This window comes from Caretta caretta, chromosome 4 (genome assembly GCF_965140235.1).
Source record: "Caretta caretta isolate rCarCar2 chromosome 4, rCarCar1.hap1, whole genome shotgun sequence".
In the NCBI taxonomy this organism is placed as follows: Eukaryota; Metazoa; Chordata; order Testudines; family Cheloniidae; genus Caretta; species Caretta caretta.
The window spans coordinates 52,489,058-52,506,782 of NC_134209.1; the positions used below are offsets into that span (position 1 = coordinate 52,489,058).

The 17,725-nt window shown below is 40.2% G+C and overlaps 1 long non-coding RNA gene across 1 annotated transcript; it reads right to left on the reverse strand.

Moving 5' to 3' along the window:
* Positions 1-764: 764 nt before the first annotated feature.
* Positions 765-2,757, reverse strand: LOC142071751 (uncharacterized). Its single transcript, XR_012667942.1, has 2 exons — positions 2,666-2,757; positions 765-1,451 (listed from the first exon to the last, which is right to left on the reverse strand). It is a non-coding gene; the product is annotated as an uncharacterized LOC142071751 (long non-coding RNA).
* Positions 2,758-17,725: the final 14,968 nt, after the last annotated feature.

Below are 17,725 nucleotides of genomic sequence, written 5' to 3' on the forward strand. Positions count from 1 at the left end.
AAACCAAATTTCAGAATCAAACAAGTTCTGTTGGTCCTACAGCATCCAAGGAATGATGCCACATATTCTCGAGTGTCATTGACTGGCATCTTAATATTTATGTGTGTATATACAGATATAAACCATTCTTGTAACAGTATGCGGCTCTGTACAGGATAGGGCAGTATTGAGGTTGCTCTACCTTGAGTCTGGTACAGCATAGGCATTTCCAAGATCTAACCCTTACAAAGGACCATTAGAGAAATGTTCACTGACGTAACTACATTGATATAACCCAAGCAAGCTGCTCCATAAGCCCCATGATACTTTTCTTCATTGCAGCAAATTTATATAAGGGGTTTGCTCAAGTGTAACTACAATATTCCTCTACTGTAGACGGGGGGGGTTACCAAAACTGTGACGAAGGGCAAGTAACTCACCATGGTTAGCGATGGGTGAACGTCAAAGGACTCAGAGTTTCGATCTGGATAAGCACTTAAAAGCTTGGGTGCCTGGAGGCTACTAAACTGAGCTGCAAACTGTGTGGGGAATAATTTCTTTCAAGAGATTTCCTGCATCCATTCCCTAACGGGATTTTACTTTTATGCTATTTCAGTACTTCCTCTTCTGTCTGGGACCAATAAGTGTGGGAATATGAAACTTAATACCAATTTTTAGAAACACGATCTGAATGTGTTTGAACTTCAGGGGATGCTTCAGTGATGGTTCATTTCAAACTTTGGGGGGTGGGGATATTTGGGTCAGTTCTTATAAAAGAAAAGATGCTGTATCTGAGTTGAACTTTACTGGGTAAATAAAATACATACGTACTTTATAGAGAGACGTGCACAAGGCTGGTAAAACTATCTGATTTTTTTCTCCTTCTGACTGATCTATTTTGCTCCCTCTTTCCTTCAAGTGTTTTAGATTTGCTTCATAGGTTTCTTCTGACCAGAACACTCCTCTCAGTATTGCTTTCGCCCAGGTAATTCCTGCTGAGTGATCAGTCCAATCCACACCAGTGCTCCCCAACTGACCATAGCAATAAACTATTTGTAGAAGAGAATTCAGGAAGTCCAATGCATTTTCAAAAGCAGCTTGCCTTTTCAATATCTTGATTCTTCTTCTGTTTAGTGTTTTGATGTTCTGTTGGTTTAACCAGGGTATTAGAATGAGAGCGAGGAGTCCTTGTCAAGCTATTTTTGCTAAGCTTGGTCACTCCAAGATGATTTTTAACTTCAGTGAATAAATGCACAAAAGCTGAGCCTAGTTCCAGATGGCTGATGTTTCCTTTCATCCAGGTCAGTGATCCACACTTATTGTATTAGGGGCTGAAAGTACTAAATGAGACTAGTGATGTCAATTCCCATCATTTAACCATGAGACTTGTGCGATCCACCTTGAAAACTGTTGGTATTACTGCAAACTGATGAAATTCCAATCTCCAGCACTTGGTGAAATGTGCAGCTGTTCTGTGGAGAAGGGAGAATTAAATATTCTGGTTTCTTATTTATTTACTATAAGTGACTTCTCGTAAAATCTGCAGTTTCACACCATGAATATCACAATTAATATTGCCTCTCACAGGTAAGATTCTTAAAAGGTACAGTGTAGACTCTTTATGTTTTGGTATAACTTATGGGTTTATAACTCATTTTTAATTCTTCTTAAAGTTGACTTCTGATTCTGATTAAAATGTGAAAGTTAGTGTCAATGGACCTAATTCAACACACACTGAAGTCAACAGAAATACTCCCAATGACTTAAGTATGATTTGGATTCGTTGTTACGGGAGGGGATCCCTGTTCGTCAATAAGCCTCCTCATTCTAGGACATTCACTAACTTCCTGAAATTCAAAATGACTTTATCAGCTCCTAATTTTTTCAGGTTTTGATGGAAAGATGGAAATTTTTTCCACAAATAAATTCCCATTTTTCAACCAGCGCTAGGGGAAAATAATGAAAATGACTGCTAGTCTTGACAATAGTGTGATGCTTTGAAATCTAATAAAAGACAATGCTATGTTCCATAGAAGGCACAATTTTACAAATTTGGTGCAGGAGATGTGCCCGAAACCCTCCACATTTGTGTATACAAAAAACAGGTAGTTATGCCACTAACTACCTATTTGCTTATGCAATTTCCTTATTTGCACGTGCAAATCTGGATGTCTAAGCATCCTTGTTTTCAACAGTAGGCCCAGAGTGTTATTACAGCAAAATGATCAAAATATGTATGAAAATAAGAATTACATACAAAGAATTTTTCTCCCCTTTTCATGCATTTGCCGGATGCAAAATATGGCAGCTAATGTCTTATTGCTTCCTGGTAATTTAACTTTTTTTAGAAGTGTGACAGTAACACTGTAAAGGTAATCACTCCAATTTCTGTTCCAAGTGTGACATGCCCAGCTCTAGCACAACAGGGAGCCTTTCATCATTTCATCTGTGTCCACTGATTAATGAAGGAAACGAGTGAAAAGGCTTTGGATTCAATTTTAATCCACCTTTACCCAATGGTAATAACACTCCAATTCATTAAACATCAAACGCACATTAGTGAAACACAATGACAGCTTGATTCAGCTGGATAGAGTATTCCCCTAGGGAAAACTGAAACAGTCAAGCCCATCATTTCCCTATAGTTGGTTGAACAGATCTTTCTAAAATACAAATTTATACTCACCTAGGGAAAATGTTGAGGACAGCCTCCTTCAGTTGGTGTTTTGAGATGATTTCCATACCCATGAGCAGCCTGAAGTGATATGTGCACTGGAAATTTTTGAAGGAGCCACTAACCTCAAGCTAGAAAACAATATGCACAGGAAAAGTGTGCAGCTGAGGCAAAACCACATGATTATAACTACTATCTTATTACAAATCTCACCTATGTATTTATTCCTGTGAATTATTCTACTTCCATGGGTTTCCTGTCATTGTCATTTTTTTTTCAAATCCTTCCTGCTTTGCATATTTTTTAAAAAATATTTTACCAAAAGTTACTCTATATTCTGTTTTTACTCAATCTATGGGAAAACATTTGACAACCTTCTGTGATAGTAAAAGCCATGTACAGATGTTTCATTTCCTTGCAGAAATCATTCTGTTAACAGAGTTGTTCCGCAAGTGGGAAAGTGTGGCCAATTTTCCTTTCCTCTTAATTTTCCCTACAGATTTGATTGGGTTTCTTTAGTTCAGATTAAAAATCTATCTGGAAAATATTTATGTGCTCTGGTTCATGTTTTCTTGGTGAAAGGTCTTAGAGCTTGGCATGTGCAGGAGCTGAGGGGAGATGTTAATTTAGTCCTGTGTTTAGCTAAGTTTTAATCCTCACGTCTTTCTTTAAGGTTTCAGTTTGTAATCCTGGGAGAGTAAAATTTTGGCAGTTACAGAAACTGCACATTGTTTCCCAGGTTTCATGTTGCCCCCATCCCATCCCGAATCCTGTGTGATTACTCTTAAGTATGATCAGGGGACTGGGTGTCAAGACTCTTAGGACTCTATCACTGCCTATCAGTATGATTGTGTGATGAACAACTCAGTGTCGCTATCTGTTTTTTAAACAATGTTGATCTAAATTATTCAATCTAAATCTTGTGCCCTGACATGCCTAAAGCATAGATGGCCTCTATTCCTACTGAAGTGGAAGGACTCTCCTCCTAGGCAGACACAGTGTGTATATGACAGGGGTGGCCAAACGTACTGACTCTCTGAGTTGCATACTACAATCTTCAGAAGTTCAAGAGCTTGGGGTTTCTGACCTGTAGGAGGTACCGGCCAGGGCTTGGGGCTTCTAGTTGGCAGCCGGTATCAAGCAGAGTGCCCCAAGGGTTGGTCCTGGGGCCGGTTTTGTTCAATATCTTTATTAATGATCTGGAGGATGGCGTGGGTTGCACACTCAGCAAGTTTGTAGATGACACTAAGCTGGGAGGAGTGGTAGATACCCTGGAGGGTAGGGATAAGATACAGAGGGACCTAGACAAATTAGAGGATTGGGCCATGTCATAAATATAAAGGGAAGGGTAAACCCCTTTGAAATCCCTCCTGGCCAGGGGAAAGTCCTCTCACCTGTAAAGGGTTAAGAAGCTAAAGGTAACCTCGCTGGCACCTGACCAAAATGACCAATGAGGAGACAAGATACTTTCAAAAGCTGGGAGGAGGGAGAGAAACAAAGGGTCTGTGTGGCTGTCTATAGTCTGTCTTTGTCGGGGATAGACCAGGAATGGAGTCTTAGAACTTTTAGTAAGTAATCTAGCTAGGTATGTATTAGATTATGATTTCTTTAAATGGCTGAGAAAAGACTTGTGCTGAATAGAATAACTATTTCTGTCTGTGTATCTTTTTTGTAACTTAAGGTTTTGCCTAGAGGGGTTCTCTATGTTTTTGAATCTAATTACCCTGTAAGATATCTACCATCCTGATTTTACAGGGGGGATTTCTTCATTTCTATTTACTTCTATTTTTATTAAAAGTCTTCTTGTAAGAAACTGAATGCTTTTTCATTGTTCTCAGATCCAATGGTTTGGGTCTGTAGTCACCTAGGCAAATTGGTGAGGCTTTTTACCAAACCTTGTCCAGGAAGTGGGGTGCAAGGTTTTGGGAAGTATTTCGGGGGGAAGGACGCGTCCAAACAGCTCTTCCCCAGTAACCAGTATTAGTTTGGTGGTGGTAGCAGCCAGTCCAAGGACAACGGGTGGAATATTTTGTACCTTGGGGAAGTTTTGACCTAAGCTGGTAAAGATAAGCTTAGGAGGTTTTTCATGCAGGTCCCCACATCTGTACCCTAGAGTTCAGAGTGGGGGAGGAACCTTGACAGGCCAAAAAAAATCTGTTGAGGTTCAACAAGGACAAATGCAGAGACCTGCACTTAGGACGGAAGAATCTCATGCATTGCTACAGACTAGGGACCGAATGGCAAGGCAGCAGTTCTGCAGAAAAGGACCTAGGGGTTACAGTGGACAAGAAGCTGGATATGAGTCAACAGTGTGCCCTTGTTGCCAAGAAGGCTAATGGCATTTGGGGCTGTATAAGTAGGAACACTGCCAACAGATCGAGGGATGTGATCATTCCCTTCTATGTGGCATTGGTGAGGCCCCATCTGGAGTACTGTGTCCAGTTTTGGGCCCCACACTACAAGAAGGATCTGGAAAAATTGGAAAATGTCCAGCAGAGGGCAACAAAAATGATTGGGGGCTGGAGCACATGACTTATAAGGAGAGGCTGAGGGAACTGGGATTGTTTAGTCTGCAGAAGAGAAGAATGAGGGGGGATTTGATAGCTGCTTTCAACTACCTGAAAGGGGGTTCCAAAGAGGATGAATCTAGACTGTACTCAGTAGTACCTGATGACAGAACAAGGAATAATGGTCTCAAGTTGCAGTGGGGGAGGTTTAGGTTGGATATTAGGAAAAACTTTTTCACTAGGAGGGTGGTGAAGCATTGCAATGGGTTACCTAGGGAGGTGGTGGAATCTCCTTCCTTAGAGGTTTTTAAGGTCAGGCTTGACAAAGCCCTGGCTGGGATAATTTTAGTTGGGGATTAGGTCCTGCTTTGAGCAGGGGGTTGGACTAGATGACCTCCTGAGGTCCTTTCCAACCCTGATAGTCTATGATTCTATGATTCCTGCTGAAGCATGAGCCCTGGCAGGTGCGCCCCATGGGGTTGAAGCCCGAGACCCCTCCCCACAGGGCAGAAGCCCCTAGCCCACCACCCTGCTGAAAGTCAGAGGTCCCGAGTTCTCCCTCCCCTCAAGTCTGGTAGGTGGAGAAGGTGGGGGCGCAGGGTGTATCTGCTGTAAAGCTGTACTTTAACAGTTAAAGACCCACATGTGGCTCGCAATCCAAAGTTTGGCCACCCCTGGTATATGGCCATCCACCATTCTCCATCAGTCTCTCCAGGGGTTGAATCTGTGACCCAGCTGTAAACTAGAGTACATGGCAGGATTTCTGGGATATGACATCAGAGATAGGCAGCGCCTCGCTGATACATGACTTTGGGGTAGGGAAAACTGGTGCATAGGTTCCTTCCTAGCTAGCCAACAGCTAGGGAGACTGAATGGACCACTAGGTTTCAGAGGGAGAGCTCCCTTGGCTGACAGTTCCAAAATGGAAGAGGCCCATTTGGCTGAAGATCTGTACCCTGCTTGGCAAATTGGGAAAAAAAGGACAGAATTTTTAAACCCCATGCCAAAAAAACACCCATTGGGAGTCTGTGCACAGGTCCAATTTTCCCCTTCTAGACCAGTGTAATATGACCATAGCTGAAGGGAGAAATGGAACCAGAATCCAGATAGGGCTACTTTGGGGAATGAGATTCTCATTTGCATGAGCACTATGTTCTTCCTCCATCTCAGCCACTGATCAGTTTTGTGTCGCCACTCTGTAAAGTAGCAGTGTGGCCCTTCTACCACCACACCTCACACACTGAGCTAACTGTTGTCAGGATCAGTTGGCCTAGTTTGAAGCCAGTTATGAGATAAGTGGCTGCCATCTCCACCTCCCTTATTGCCACCTAAACAAGGCCTTGATTATATTGGGAATTAGTCCCGATTTCAGCATTCAGTGGCTATCAGTCTGTATAGCTCCATCCATGCAAATCATGATACCTTATCTACAGTAGGGGGCTTACTTCAGTGCAGCTATATTGGTTGCTAACCATTGACTGCTGAAATAAGGACTAATTCCCTGTACAGAAAAGACCATAGAGCAGGATTTGGCCCTCAATATTAATATAGTGCTATAAAAGGGCAAGAGATTGTCACATTTTTGAGGCAGTGGATAGGGTACAGGATTGGGAGTCTATTCCTGTTCTATTCCTGACTCAAACATGAAGCTGCTGCATGACCAAGGGAAAGACACTTCAACTGGCTGCACTTCAGTTTCCCCATTATTTACATTCTTCGGTAAAGCCCTTTGAAATCTATAGCTTAAAAGAGCTATATAAGAGCCTATTATCATGACGATCTCTACTTTTCATTCTGTGCAGACTTATATCTACCAATATAGCTCTATCTTTGCAGGAAGTCCTGACATGATGTTCTGGTCTGTATCTGCTGGAAAGGCAGCCCTGTGTGGCCAGGAATTAATTAGATCTAAATCCCAAAGAAACAGAATTGTGGCTGTAGGCACAGATTGAATACAGTGAGCACCCCAGGTCTCCAATTCAGTGTGATAAATATTTCTGTCAACAGAATCTATACAAAATACATTATTTTTTTATCTCAGCCTATCACTGCCATTCATAAGTCTCCTTAAATCCCCTCCAATCTATCATGCAATCAATGGATATACATCATACCTCACAAGCTCCAATAAACCATATAGAAAAACACTGACAAGTTGTGCCTCTGGGCTTGATAGATGGAAAATGTTCAAAGGGTTAAAACTTCTGCATGGAAAGGTGCTGAATAGCTGCTCAGTAACTAACACCCTTGCTTCCTGCATCATCCCTACTGTGACAGCATGGGCTTTTAAATGGTAATTTCTCCTCTTTTTAACATTGCATGCACAAGAGAAAGCCTTGAATTCAGTGCAACCCTTGTCTCAGTGGCAGTGTGGAGTGTTTGTAAACATTTGACAAGGAAAGAAGATTTAGGGCAGGATAATAAGCCTGTGGACCTCAAAACTTCTCTTTTGTCACTGCCATTATGCACAAGCTACCCTTGGCAATTAATGGGTAAAATAAACTAAATCCATGAAGCATTCGGCCCCTTGAGATCTCAGGCAGGGGCCTGACAAATCCCCTTCTCTTTGTTAGGAGCCCCTCTCCTTGAAGGGGGAAAAACTAACTATTTCTTACACTACAGGTTGAAGTCTGATTTCTTTTCCCCAAGCCTTTCACACCTCCCATTATTCTCTCCACATTACAGGGCAAATAGCAGAAATTGCAATGGAGCTAAATGGGGTGCCCTTCACAACAGGAATAGAAAAAGGGCTCACCAAGAAAAAACAGAGTGCAGCAGGCAAATTGATTAACTGGGAGACTGTAAGATCTATGCGCACTAGCCTTGCAAAGAATAGAGAGAAGAATGAGAGTCACTGATGGCTAAACAATGGCTTCTCAGTGCCCATCCTTCAGTTCGTGTGGAAATGGAAAACAGTTTTTTTTAAACTAAGAAACCTGTGTAACTTCTTTGAGTTTCTATTATTAGTAGGCACTGTTTAGTTTCCTTTCTGCCAAAAGTATCACAAAAACACTCCCCCAGTGATTAGATTAGATAGATAACTATAGTCTACAAAAGCTAATATAAGAAACGGATGTCACTTGTAATATATCATGCTAATGGATAAAAAGTTCATTTCATCTTCAAAGAGGCAAGTTACCTTTATTTGCCCCTTTGGTTTATATCACACACAAGCAAATTGCCAGCCAGTTCTTCACTTTAGACGGGATTTATTTTTAAAGAGGACAAACTCTTCTTATCCACTAATACAGATTAGCATTTGTCATGCTTTGTGACACGCTACAGTTGGCCCCTACATGGGTGTGCAAGGAAAGGAAATCATAATAGATCCATAATAGGTCCTGACTGTCTGTGCTAGCCGGTGCCAAGGGAGCAGAAAGAGACTGAGCCATTACCCTACTCCTCTCCACACCAACCCCCTCAGCTTGCTGGGCATAGAGGGAAGCCCCAGGCTGCATCATGCTTAAGGGAGGTAGAGCATATGTCTCCCACTGGAATGATGTGGCTCCTCGACACCCCCAGTACTTCAATGTCATAATTTCTGTTTTAGGCTGGTTTCTCACCTCTTTTGCTTGTGCAAGTTTGATATAGGGTGAGATTTTTAAAAGTGATCAGTTTTGGCCTAACTCTACTCCCTTTGAAATCAATGGGGGGTGGTTATTATTAATTATTATTAGTAGTAGTAGTATTACTGAACTTTTTTGAAAATCCCACTGTAAGGGCCAAAATAACCTTATTCTTCTGTTCTTACAAATACCAACAGTCCATGTCTTATGACTGCAGGTTTGAATGTAGCCCAGCTTTAGCTTGTTTGTAGTATACGGATTGAGGTGCTATACTAGGGTGACCAGATGTCCTGATTTTATAGGGACAGTCCCGATATTTGGGGCTTTGTCTTATATGGGCTCCTATTAACCCCCATCCCCTGTCCTGATTTTTCACACTTGCTGTCTGGTCACCCTATGGTATATACAATTTCTAGACAGATCACTGTAGATCAGAAGTGTCACATCACTCACCTGCTGTTAACTTACAAGTATGACATCACACCTGTGAGCTCTGATCTACTGAAGCTGCTTCATTGATTGGGAAAGGAAAAGCATGGCACTTCCATTTGAAAAAGAGCTTGTCGAGCAATGGCTAGAGGAAAAGAAGTCTGCCACACTTTTTTAAGAGATGCTGCTGAGGTGTCATTTTCTAATTAAAATGATCAATTTCACGTTCGTGTATTAAATACTTTTTTTCAGAAAAATCCCCCATTTGAAGTGTGAGATGATCTCGGGATTTTGATGACTTCAGCTTCATGCTCAAGGTTTATGACATCACCTGAAACTGTTGCTGGAATTATAGCTCCATAATTCACTTAGGCCAGTGATTCCCACACTTCAGTATTTGTGAAGCTCCTGTAAAAGTCACAGAGGTGATTGCACTACTGGATTTGTGTTGCATGATTAAATGTGGGTTCAAAAAAAGAATCTGATAAATTCACAGAGGGTAGTTCCAGCAATGGCTATTGTCCAAGATGGTCAGGGATGAAATCCCACTCTTTGGGTGTCCCTAAACCTCTGACTACAGATGCCTGGACTAGACAACAAGGGATGGATTATTTGATAATTTCCATGTTCTGTTCATTTCCTTTGAAGCATCTGTCATTGGCCACTGTTGGAAAACAGTGGCTAGATGGATCATTGGTATGACCCCATTTGGAGATTCTTATTGCCTTAAGATCAGATAGTGCCCGTTTCATCTCCACTATCAGTATCCATAGCTGACCCCATATCACTGTCTTTTGTGTCCTCAAATTGGTTATCAGGAAACTAGTCTTCAACAGCCCAGTTACCTGCAGCACTCTTTTCTGCATTCCCTACGTCCTCCTTTCTTGTCTCAGGACTTGTTTTGTCCTGAGAAGGTGAACCATGAGGTTCATGTGAACAATCATCAGTCACATCATCAATTGCATACTCCTGCCCTTCTTTTACCTACTTGTGTCCCAGGGGCAAGAGTAGCAGATCATGTTGGACTGGAAGCATTTGCCTGGCTATTGGTTGGCATGTTGCCTTCAGGGGGATATCTATCAACTCCTTTGTAGTCTGAGAGAAAACAGTAAAAAAGATGCAGCTACCCCGGGGGCGGGGGGGAGGAGGGGGCAAAGAGCCAGGCCCAATTGTACTCTTTGAACCACAAGACTGCTCCCTCTGGGTGCCCAATGGATCATAAGACATTCAAAGGAGGAGAGACCAACAGACCCAGGTTAGTAGAGGAGGATGGCTGTTAAATGGGAGAGTGCTGTACCCTGAAGACAAGATAATAGGCTTGATCGACCATCGGTCTGACCCTGTATGACCATTCTTATATGAAAATGTCAGAAAAAAAAAATTAAAATTACATTTTAAAGAAAAGCCCAGCATACCTCAGCAAGTACATATATTTCTTCTGGTGCTGACATTTCAAGCAAACCCAGCTCAAGGTTGAATAAAGGCAGCAATAGGCTGTCTATTAATGTATTCATCATTTTCCTTGACTTTCAAGCTTTTATTGAAATTTACCCTTCCCAGGAACTGCTTAGTAACCAAAGCTGGAAGAGGATATTGTCTGTATATAGAGTACCATACAGACTATACAAAAAAACACCAAACTTAGGCCCAGTGACAATAAAGCAACTTTAAAGTAGCATACAGACAAGACAATTGCACACAGGACTCTAGCTCTCTTTAGTAGAAACAAGAACTTTAAGAATTCAAACCACTTAGAGTTCTGAGTACATTTAACTGTATGCTATTTCTCTAACACTAATACTACACATTTCCATCATTAAAAAGCTTTAACAATAGTGCAGCATATTAAAAATATTTCATATTTAAAATAGCACAGAGTGCTATTTTAAACCTCCACATTGATGGTCATGATACCAGAGATAATTCCTCTTGCAATCCCGAGACCACATGCCATGTGCCGAGAATAGGTCTGCCACCCCCACCCTGTGTACACCTTTGCTTCTAACTAATCCTATATAAATATATAATTAGTGAGACTTGACAAGCCAGCATCTCCTGTCTAAATGCCTGTGCATGTTTTAACCCTTAATGCCATGTACAATGTCAGGAAATCAAAAACATTCACACAGAAATTTGGTTGCTTTCCCCTTCCAACTCTCTTTAGTTAGCACAGGAAGGAGATCTAGTCTCCTTTTCCGTGTCAACTCACCCTTTAATGCCACCTGCCACAGCTCTTGTAATATTGTAGATTGCCTGTAAGAGCATACATTTGCATAGTGGATCGTATCCTGTAAGATACTGAACACTTCTGTTATAGGCTGTGGGCTTCCAATTCCCATCTATATCACATAGGGAATACCCAGCACATCACAAAACCAGACCCACTGAAGGCAGAGTGTACTTAAACATATTGTTGAAGACATGTCTTCTATGCACGTAATATGTGGTGTTAAATGTATGTATGTATCAATATTGCCAACTCTATGTGTTGGCAAAAATCACAAGTCAGGACACCCAAAATCATGTAATTAATCTCAACATTTTTAGACCAAAAAGCACTCTTTATTTACCTTCTGTTTTTTGAATCTTTGGGGTACATTCAGGTCACCTTTTCAAGCGTTTCTCCACAATTATAAGCACTAAAAACATATTTGCTTTTTTAAATGAAAGCTGAGATTCTAACATAGTCACATGAGTCCAGGAGCTGGAGCTTTAAGAATATCATGAGACTGATGTGTGCATATAGATAGAGACATATACACATACAAACACACACACATGAAAATATAACTGCAATTAAATATAGTATCAATATACCAGATATGCAGAAAAATAATTCCTTAAGAATCAGAGCCACCCACAAACAGATTCACTAAACAGGTTAATACAGGTTTTAAAAAGTGCTTTGAGATCCTCTCATGGACAGTAATCAAAAGTATCGTCTGTGTCAACTACTAAAGCAAGTTAGGCACAGTTTGGGGCAAAGATTGCAGCTTGATTTGATCATGAATTCATGGAAACTGGAATTGGCACTTGATTGACGGCTGTACTGAGTTACCAATTTCATGTGATGAGTTGCTCATCCATGCTGCCAACAGTCGACCGAACCACAGAGTTTCAGAAGATTATCTATTAAATTCTTCTAGATTCTTCTGCAACTCCATCACTATGGTATCTGAACTCAAGGTAACATTTGTTTTCTGATAACCACTCTGAACACAAACTGTGTGTATGACACTAAATAGGTTATTCTAAAACAAAATTTGCTGCTAATCCTGTATTTCAATGAATGGGTCACTGTATTCAAATTCTTTTAAAAGAAAAGAGAAGGCTCTGGGGTTAATTTTCAGCTACTGTACTATTTGACATTTCCAACTCCCTCTCCTTAATTGTGAAATTGGGATATAGTGTTTGGGGCTCTCAGGCACATTCTGTTTATTTGCCATCTCCTACAAGAGTGGATTTTGTGCTGGTCTAAATTTAGACCCAAATGTACATTCCTCTCACTCATGCTATTGCACATAAGCAAGGCTTTTCTTGTAAATGAAAGAAATGCCGTGTGTACCTTATTAGCAGAGAATGTTGACCCTTAGATGAAGTCTACGGGATATATAATCCATGTCTACTAAAATAAAGCACATGTAATACCGCTTTCAGAAATTTGGTTCCCAAAATAATATTCCTTTTGAAGACTAATGATAAGCTATTTATTATGTTTAAAACCTCCTTGTATGAAATGGCAGCCATTTTCACAGACACAATTCCCTTAGATACAGATTCCTTTCTGGACATTCTCCTACCTCCCATTTGCAGTTAGCCATTGCTTTAAAATGGTGATTTAATGACATCCTCTCCTTTCCTGTCCATACTGCAAATTCCATTAGCCATCCTCTCTGCTACCATACCTTGAAAAATACACTAAGCAACCTCGTATTTAAACCACATACTCACAAAATTACTTTAAATTATTAGCTAAGGGAGTAACATTGTGAAGAGGGACTTCTTTCTTATGGGGAAAGAGAGAGATGGGAAAGGACTCTAGAAACTGTAACAGCTGAAAAACAGTACTTAAATATCCAGTTTGGAAAAAAAACTGTGGTCTCTAATTTTTCTTCCTTTAACAATCCAAATACCAAGTATGATGGGGAAAATTATTCACTGACCTCCATCCTTCAGCTTAAATGAATGCATTTGAAAACTACAAGAGCTGTCTCTCAACAGTGGTATCCCAATATTACATCAAACCCACTAAACTCATTCAGAGTTTTGCTTGAGTAAGTCTTGCTACATTTCACCCAAACTCAATGCACTTGAAGTCATTTCTTCTTTTTCAGAATGCCTCTTTTAAAAGAGATTGTTGTAGAGACCCAGCATCATATATATTATGTCTCATCACATTGCTTGTTTAACATGTGCTTGTGCAACTGACTTTGCAGAAATTTCATACACAGAGGACTTCAGTTATTTGATGAATACCCAGAACACAAATACCTCAGGACAGATCCTCAGTTGGTATAAATTCTCATAGCTCAGTTAAAGTCTACAGAGCTGTCATAAATATAAAGGGAAGGGTAAACCCCTTTGAAATCCCTCCTGGCCAGGGGAAAGCTCCTCTCACCTGTAAAGGGTTAAGAAGCTAAAGGTAACCTCGCTGGCACCTGACCAAAATGACCAATGAGGAGACAAGATACTTTCAAAAGCTGGGAGGAGGGAGAGAAACAAAGGGTCTGTGTCTGTCTGTAGGCTGCTTTTGCCAGGGACAGAACAGGAATGGAGTCTTAGAACTTTTAGTAAGTAATCTAGCTAGATATGTGTTAGATTATGATTTCTTTAAATGGCTGAGAAAAGAATTGTGCTGAATAGAATAACTATTTCTGTCTGTGTATCTTTTTTGTAACTTAAGGTTTTGCCTAGAGGGGTTCTCTATGTTTTTGAATCTAATTACCCTGTAAGATATCTACCATCCTGATTTTACAGGGGGGATTTCTTTATTTCTATTTACTTCTATTTTTTATTAAAAGTCTTCTTGTAAAAAACTGAATGCTTTTTCATTGTTCTCAGATCCAAGGGTTTGGGTCTGTGGTCACCTATGCAAATTGGTGAGGCTTTTTATCCAACATTTCCCAGGAAAGGGGGGGTGCAAGTGTTGGGAGGATTGTTCATTGTTTTTAAGATCCAAGGGTCTGGGTCTGTAGTCACCTAGGCAAATTGGTGAGGCTTTTTACCAAACCTTGTCCACGAAGTGGGGTGCAAGGTTTTGGGAAGTATTTCGGGGGGAAGGACGCGTCCAAACAGCTCTTCCCCAGTAACCAGTATTAGTTTGGTGGTGGTAGCGGCCAGTCCAAGGACAACGGGTGTAATATTTTGTACCTTGGGGAAGTTTTGACCTAAGCTGGTAAAGATAAGCTTAGGAGGTTTTTCATGCAGGTCCCCACATCTGTACCCTAGAGTTCAGAGTGGGGGAGGAACCTTGACAGAGCTATGACAATTTACATCAGCTGAACATCTGCACCCTCAAACTGTGGAGAATGTTTGAATCAGATTCCAAATCTGCATTCAAATATATAGCCGAACCCTATTATTATAGTGGACCAAACCAAAATCTAGTTCTGAAAACTGAAACTTGGTAGGAGGGATGGGTTATGATTGAAATCAAATTATGTATCCACATTTTCCATCTCCAAGACTAAACCAAATGGATTTTACCTTTTGAGGATCCTTTGAATTCTCCCCTATGAAGATAAAGCTAAATATTTCCATAAATTCTTCAAGATATTGTTTAATCTGAATTGTGTGTACTTGAATGACTTCCATAGTCATTCATTCTGTATTTTCAAAACTATTTGTTCTGTTGCAAGTGCTTTAAAAGTGGTGTGTCTGCTTCATTTGTGTGTAAGTGTTTTTATCTATTTTTTCAAAGGTTATAGCAGCACATGAGGACATCATTCATTCCTGAAAGTGCTGTTTCTCTGTTAAATACCCTCCTTCCTCTTGTTCAATTGAAACTTAATAACTAAAAAGGCAAATCAAAGATTTAAACTACATAACAGATCACACAAGGCAGAGTGACATCATTATTTGTCCCCACATGCCTGTGTGGATCCTCTAGATCAGTGCTACTCAACGTGGTCGTCCGCGGACCAGTGCCGGTCCGCGAGCCATCGGCTGCCAGTCCGAGCGCACATTGGAAAACAAAATTGCCGGTCCCCCACATCAGATAGCTTGAGAAGCACTGCTCTAGGGGAAACCTTATATTCAACTGCCCGAATACACACACATGATGACATTCTAGGTTAACAGTTTTTTTTTTTTTAAATAAGCTTTCTTGTCTTATGTGTTGTGACAAATTGCAGGTTTTCAAATTAGGTTCTGTTTGAAAATGTGATCAATTTGAGGCTGCAGGTCATTATTGGTGAAATTCCTAGGTAGGAAAAGCCACTCAAATTCATGAAGCTGTGAAACTAGTTCAATACAATGTATTATAATAGCTTTACCAGGTGGTAATGCTAACAGCATGGAAAAAAATGTATAGTGCACATTAGGGGCACATACATTCAGTAGCTGGGAAATTATTGAACATTTAGAAGAAGATATCAACAAATGTAGGTCCTGACCCAAAGATTTACACATATTTAATTTTGTGCACTTCAAGTAGTTCCACTGACTTCAGTGGAGATACTCCCTGTGAATAAAGTTAAGCATGTGCATAATTTCAGGAATTTAGAAAGTAAAATTTCCTTAGTTTCACCTCCCAAATAGATCAGTAATATAAATGCACAGAAGGTCAGGTGCTATTATTACTGTCAGTGACTAAGCTACTTGCAGAGAATTCTTACTTTGTCTAGTTATTCCTACAATTTCTACTTTAGGGTTTGATGGACAATTCACATCGCCTGAAACACTTTAAACACTAATTTGCCAGAGGCTAGATTATTCATGAAATGTTTAATATGGCCTCAGTACTTTTCAGTGCCAATACCTCTAATTGTCGACAGATTCAGCGTCACAATATTATCCACAGCTACATTCATGACCCATATGCATTAAACTCTGCAGTAGTGAATAGGGTTAACTAACATTTCTCAGACTGTGGACATTTGAAATGTCATGGAGGGTTAGTCAAATCGCTAAACTGCAAGTGTTAACAAGAAACAATTACATAAACTCCCAAGTTGCAAACCAGCCCGGCCTGAAGCAATTTATTTGAATTCCTTTCTTTCTGTGTGGGTTGCTCTCCTAATTGTCTTTAACTGGTGGTGTTTATATTAACACCATACATCTACATGCCTTTCTTTTCCTACTTCATTGTACTGTAAACACTAACAAAAGGTTGGTGACTGTGTAAGTAGCAAAGGAAACCTATAAGTCACAGAAATTTCTTTTTTTCTATTGTATTTCACAGCTGCCTTCGGTGCAGTTTGATTTTTACAGATAAAAAGTGTTGAAATAATTTCCATTTTTAACTGGCCATTGTTCATATCTGAGGGGGAGAAATATCTATGCAGTAAAATCCAGTGAGTCAAGTGTTTTATTAACGTAAGGCCTTGTTCACAAAATAATGCCTCCTAGGAGCTCAACTGAGTAAAGGAAGAGAGGCTGTCACTATGTGTGTGTGTATGATTTTATATTTACAGTACTTTCACTTCTGAAATATTTTGTTTTCTCTTTATGATATTGGTAAGATAATTTATTAGGACTCTAAGTTTGCACTAAAATTTTGTTTACAGGGTCCTAAGTGATAAAAAGGGAAGAGCTTTTTAATAAGATCTAATGACGTTTCAGTCTACTCAGTTTCTTAGTGAAACAATGTGCAGTAATCTTCTGTAATTGAAAAATCTGTTCTTAATTTAAATCTAGTTAAAACTGAAGGGAATGAGCTTGAGTATGATCAAAGAGTTTGTGAAAGACTTTTTTGCTGGGGGGCGGCGGGGGGGAGGAGAGTAAGGAAGAATTCAGTGGTTAAATAAAAATGGAGTATGACGAGTATCCCTTAAAATTCCCTGGAGTCTTTCTGTACTTGTGTTCTAGACTTGAGCAAGGAATGGAACCTGAAAGAAATTCTCAAGTCTTCTTTCTTGCCTCACTCCCAAGATAACTATCTTTCTGCAAGACAGACTGCCTCTGACATAAGCCTTTCCAAAAGTAGAACCAGGGTGTGATCCCCAGCTAACTGAAGTCCATGAGAATCTTTCCAATTACTTCAGTGGGCTCTGGATCAGACCCAGTCTACATAAAGAAAAGGAGTACTTGTGGCACCTTAGAGGCTAACAAATTTATTTGAGCATAAGCTTTCGTGAGCTACAGCTCACTTCATTGGATGGGCATCCAATGAAGTGAGCTGTAGCTCACGAAAGCTTATGCTCAAATAAATTTGTTAGCCTCTAAGGTGCCACAAGTACTCCTTTTCTTTTTGCAGATACAGCCTAAGGGCTGCTACTCTGAAACCTGTCAGTCTGCATAAAAACATTCTAGAACAACCCATTTTCCAAAAGACTGCCCCTCTCTTAATTCCTTTAGAATGTCTTTCACCCTCAGAGTTATCTCTGTTTAACTTGGACTACTAGAAAACA